Source organism: Capsicum annuum, chromosome 6 (genome assembly GCF_002878395.1).
Source record: "Capsicum annuum cultivar UCD-10X-F1 chromosome 6, UCD10Xv1.1, whole genome shotgun sequence".
In the NCBI taxonomy this organism is placed as follows: Eukaryota; Viridiplantae; Streptophyta; class Magnoliopsida; order Solanales; family Solanaceae; genus Capsicum; species Capsicum annuum.
The window spans coordinates 223,262,875-223,269,456 of NC_061116.1; positions in this window are offsets into that span (position 1 = coordinate 223,262,875).

Sequence of the window (6,582 nt, forward strand, 5' to 3'; positions counted from 1 at the left end):
CTCGTCTTCATAGGGCGTCATCCCCTAGTTGACATCTTATTCGTCTTCATAGGGCGCTATCCCCTAGTTGACATCTTATTCGTCTTCATAGGACGTCATCTCCTAGTTGACATCTTATCTCGTCTTCATAGGACGTCATTCCCTAGTTGACATCTTATTCATTTTCATAGGCACCATCCCCTAGTTGACATCTTATTCGTCTTCATAGGGCGCCATCCCCTAGTGGACAACTTATTCGTCTTCATAGGACGTCATCCCCTAGTGGACATTTTTTTCGTCTTCATAGGGCATCATCCCCTAGTTGACATCTTATTTCGTCTTAATAGGGCGTCATCCCCTAGTTGATATTTTATTCGTCTTCATAGGACGTCATCCCCTAGTTGACATCTTATTTCGTCTTCATAGGGCGTCATCCCCTAGTTGACATCTTATTCGTCTTCATAAGGCGCCATTCCCTAGTTGACATTTTATGAAATAAAGCTTCCTATTTTTCTTTTTTATGTCTTCATAGGGTATGACAATCCCTAGTTGCATTTTAAGAAGCAAATATTCTAACTCTTTTTATGCATTCATAAGGCATAACTTACTTTGGTTGTATTATTTAGAATAGGGTTCTTATTTTATTGCGTACCTAGCCTAGCTTTTTATCATTTTCTTTCATTTATTTATAATTTTTCTAATAAATAACAAAATTTTCCTAGTGCAAAACTGGGGCAGAAAATTTTGTTCGTTCTGTTTTGTTTTCTTTGATGGCTTGCAGGTTTTTTTGCAAAGCACAGGTTTGATGTCGAGAATGGAATTTCATCTCCGGTCAGAATATAGAAGAATGATCAGTTTGAAGACAGTTAGAGTCAGTTTTGCATTCGTAGCGGCCCAACATATCAAAAGACATCTTTTTAACTTCTGGTCAGGAGAACAAACATCCAATAATATTCTATAAACTGTCCTTTAGAGGAGCGCCAACGACTCAACCCAAGTTTCAAGTTCAAGTCTCAAATCTTAACTTCAAGATTAAATTTTGAGATCAAGGTACCCACCAGAAGAAGGTGGGGACGATAACTGAAGATCCAAAAGAAAGATCTGAAGCAAGAGAATCAAGACAAATAGAATAAATAGGATCTTGTACTTTCATTTCTTGTTTCATTTTCTTTTGTAATAAAGGAGTCACGGACCGAAACTTCGATGGGACCTCATTCAACTCTCTGACTCATCCTTTCATTTCTACACCTATTTGAACTACACGTGACCTGATTCTCTTATAACCTGAGATATGTAGGATGCCTAAAGCTAGGGCTTGGTCATACCTCTTTCCTACTTATTTACATATTACCTTTTAATAAACGGTTGGCCCAAAAAATTAGTCATGTTTACTTCTTCGCTTGAAAATTCTCCATATTTCCAAGCAAAGAGGGGCATTCTGTAAACACCTAATTTTTTACCAAACCTAGCATTTTTATGTCAATTTAGTGTTCAATTTATTTTATTATATTTTTAGGTCTAAATTAGATATTGTAAGTTTATTTTATTTTACAAGGTTTGTTAAAAGTTTTGAAAACTACAAAAATAGAATCACATTTTTATAAGTTCTTATTTTTATTATTTATTTTTAAAAAATATATTTGTTTTCTTCTTTTAAATTTTAATAAAGAATCTACTGATATTAATATTTCTTAATCATATTTCTAAGGCTAGCTATTTAACTTATTTATATTTTATTAATTTTAAATAGATTTTATCATTTTTATTTTTATTTAAAATATTGAAAAATAAAAACCTAAAAGCTACCCCATCACCCATTACCTCCACTACCTAAACCACCCCACAATTTTCACTTCCTCCGCTAAACTACCCCATCACCCATTACCTCCACTACTCAAACCACCCCAAAAAACCTAACATCCCCACTACAAACACACACACACACACCATTATATAAACAACACTTAGAGAGATTAGGAGGGGGGACATTGCAGAAAAGGGAGATACACAGATAGTTAAAAAAAAGGACATAGAAAGAGAGAACACAACATAGAGAAAGATCAGAAAAAAAAGAAAAACAAAAAAAAAGGAGAAAGAAACAACAACAGAGAGGAAAAGGAGAAGGAAAAAAGTGTCGAGTTTGAGTTGAGTTTTGGGGTTTCATTCGAGCTTCACGGTACCGATTTTCTATTTTCCGAATTCGATTCAGTTTGTCGACAGGTTTTTATTCAACGCAGTTTCATTATCTTTTTGTAAGTTTTATTGAGAATCAAAGCATGAATAACATTGTTTAAATAGTTTCATGCAGAGTTTGTGTATTGTATCTAGTTTGCTCGAAATTTATATGTGTGTACGTGACATGGCCAGGGTGATTTCAAGATATTGATGTCTTAGGAATGTATGGATTTCATCTACATGTATACATATTGATATTTATTTTTCTTTTCTTTCTTTTTCTAAAATTTAAAACGGACACTATCTTATATTCGTCTGAGAAGATGAAATAACTCTTTTTTAAGGTTAATACAACTTCTTTAGTCTCAGAATTACTAATCAGTCGTTGTAAAATTAGAATGAAACATATAATGCTCGTCAACTGGATCCCATTGAATGAAATTTCTGTTCATTTATCTTTAATGCATGATAACTTCATATATTCGAGAACTATATGTATCAATTTGCTTAAGAAGATTCAATAAAATCTTGTATAAGTATTATTTAGATTAGAAAATGATGAGTAGGGGTTAGATGTTGACTGTTTTTGTCGTAAGCCTTGTTTGTTGCTTCACTATATATCAAAAAAAAAAATATGATGAACAACTTTATTAGTCTTAGGACAATAATTTAGTATATTAAGCTCTCGCTCTAAGTAGACCTTGAAAGTAGGGAGAGAAAAGTGTGGTTTACTAATGTCTGTGTCTTCCTTTGTTTCTAGTATAGAAAAATTCAGATTTAAACCGTTAAGTCGATAGAGTGAAATCTTGTAAGTAAGGGTACCAAGTAATTAACAACACTAAAATAATCGAGCATTTTTATTTGCATAAAAAGTTAATCATTTTCTTTTTAAGTCAAACTCTACCCTCTACTAATCAAGCTTCAGTATAATACAAGCAAATAGTGGTTTTAGTGATCTAGAATTTTATTCATGCAACTTATAAGGTTTGGCCTTGAAGGAAAATAAAACCATTCATGTATAAATAATGGAACTAGAAGCATGCAAAAGGTTTAAATCAAGCATATTGATATATGGCATTAGATCCTATGCATGGTGTTCATGTGATATGAATACTGACTCTTATTTTACATGAATTGTTGTTTCATTTATGGGAAAATTTTGTAAATTTGATTGGAGTCAAATGGATAAAATTTGATGATATTAGCTTGTTTTTTTTAGTTCAAAATTGAGTATTTGATAATTATTCAATATAATGAGTACAAGTTATCAACTGCCAATGTGAATCAGATCAATTAGGCATTAGGCTAACGGCTAATTCTAAACAAATTTCTTCAAGGTCATGACAGTAAGTTTCAAGACATTCAAAATCTGAGTGGATTTACCAGAATAACAAGAGTGATATAGGGTACATGTTCGCCTTAAACCCCGCAATAATAATAGAGAGGAAAAACTCATTTGCGAGGGAGCGAACTCGAAGAATTGTTTTAGGTCCTCAATCTTTAGAAAATTAAGAATTTAACATATAAGAGAAGGTTAGCGATGAAGTTGAAAGGCCCTGCTACCGACCATTCGTTACAATAAAATCTAATGTACTATTTGAAACCGCTTGAATTGGGTTGGGTAGATTTTAAACCTATTAGGTGCTTATTTAGACTAGGAAAATGGGGACGACTCATAAATGCCTCAAAAGCACGAGAAATGTATCAAAACTTGTGGTATGACAGGAAAGTACTGCTACTGGCAAGCCACGCATTAATATAATTAAATAATTTAAAATAAATTCAAAGTAGGATGTAAGTAACTTTTAGGCTAACAAATATTATGTATCCAAGAGATTAGTTTAAGCCAGACGTAAGTTATTAAAGCGACCGTGCTAGAACCACGGGACTCGAGGGGTGCCTAACACCTTCCCCTCGGTCAACAGAACTCCTTATCCGGATTTCTAGTTCGCAGACCATAAAATAAAGAGTCATTTCCTTTTGAATAGGGATTCAATAAGGTGACTTGGAACACCCAAACTCAATTCCAAGTGGCGACTCTGTAAATAAAATAGTCCCTATTCAAAACGTCACTTTAATTGAAAAAACTCATTTTTCTCTAAAACCAATTCCCTAGCGGGGTCGGATGCGGTAAAAAATAGGGGTGTGACATTGTGTATGCATGAATGTATCACAGTATATTTGTATGTTTCCAGTGAAGTGAATGTGAATATAAAAGTTTACAATATGCAAATATATCAATACCGTAAACAATTGCATTAACATGTAACACATAATTAATTACACATACTAAATAATACATAAAATAAAATCACTTAAACATTTTCATTCTTGTCTTTTAACAATAAAATTTTATAACATAAAATGATTCAAATTCAAAGAAAAACCTGTGATGACTCAAATGGAACAAGAAGCAAGAAGCAATCATCACCGGAAACTCTTGAACTTCGAATCTTTTTTTTTTTTTTTTTTTATTTCTCTGTGTTTTTCTTTTCTGATTTTCTGTGTATCTGATGTTCAATGTTTTTTGTTGGAATAGTCTGTACGTTAGTTGTACCTAAATAGGGAATTTTTCAGGGAGTAGTTTAGGATTCAAATTGAATATTATCCTCTCTTTTTTTTTATTTAGAATAATAATAAATAAATAAATAAATAAGATAATAGGATAATAATAATAATAATAAATATAAATAACTAATTAATTTTTTATATTTTAAAAAAAATACAATAAAATTTTAAAAATAGTTTAAAATAAATATAATTAAAATAGTACTAAAACTACTAACTTATTTGTTTAAAATTTAACAAGAAAAATATTTTTAAAAAAATGTTTGTATTAGTTTTTTTAAAAAATTAGAATAAAATAAAATAAAACATCTCAAAACTAACTTTATTTTTTAACAAAAAAATAAAAAAATTTATTAAAATAAGAAATTTAAATAATATTAAACCAAATATAAATATTTAATATCGAAATATATATATATATATATATATATATTAAATTCGGGGACGGTCAAAATCGCGTGTCTACATAAATAATTATGGTATTTACGTTATCATTCATGACTTGTGCTCGAGTAGTCATATTTTTTGAAAATACAAAAATATAAAATAGAAAAAAAAATGATAAAGAGAATAAGTACAAAAATATAAAAAAAAAAAAAAATTAAAGAAGAAAGAGAAATGGAAGTTAGAGATAGAAAAGAGAGAAAAATAAAAAGAAAAAAATAATATTTTATTTTTTTTTGGAAAAAATGGAAAAAGAAGAAGAAAAAATCAGAAAATCACGACAAAAGAAAAAATATAAGAAAATGAAAAAGGAAAAAAGCGATAGTATTTTTGGCGAGACTAAATATCTAGTGTATTTATATTTTTATAAATACAGACCGCTAAGTAAAAGTGAATACAACAGATGTGAATCGAATACAGCGGCTAAATAAGGACTGTATTCATATATTATATGAATATATACTATCTGTAAAACTGAATACAGCGGGCGTAAATTGAATACAGCGACTATAAATGATAATTATGTAAAACGTGGCTATAAAAAATGAGTTTTATAGCAAAATATTGATATTTTTGAAAGATCCCCAATATTATAACCCAAAGATTTAAGTGAAAAAGTTAAACACCAATTCATCTTAAGAGTAATTCATGCATTCTTTTACGAGCTGCCTATCAGTGTGAAGACTCCTTGATTTGAGGGGAAAATTCATACAACAATTAATTTTATTTTTTTAAAATTTCTATTTCTTTTCTATATAATAGAAGCGTTGGTTTCGACCAGCTGCTTCATTATTTATTATATTACTTCTAATTACTTCGTAATTTATCATATTACTCCTAATTAATTATTATAAGTTATTTATATATTAGAATTAATAATATTTTTTACTATATTACCCCTAATTAATTATTATAAGTCATTTATATATTAGAATTAATAATATTTAATTAAAAAAAAGATATTTATGATGTTTGTTTCAGCTGCTTTAACCGTAATTTTACTTATATCATTCCTAATTAACTATTATAAGTCATTTATGTATTAAAAATTAATAATATTTAATTAAAAAAAATAGATGACATGTCTACTGCAGCTGCTTCAACCATAATTTTGCTAAATATCGTTCATAATTAATTATTATGAGTCATCTAAAGGTTAAAAATTTAATAATATTTAAAAAAATAAAATAAACATAAAATGATAAATTAACTTTTGATGTATTAAATTAAGTTGACCTCTTTCAACCGTGATTTTATCGTGTCACCCCTAATTAATTATTATAAGTCATTTATGTATTCGACCAGCTATTTCATTATTTACTATATTACCCCTAATTACTCCGTAATTTACCATATTATTCCTAATTAATTATTATAAGTCATTTATATATTAGAATTAATAATATTTTTTACTAT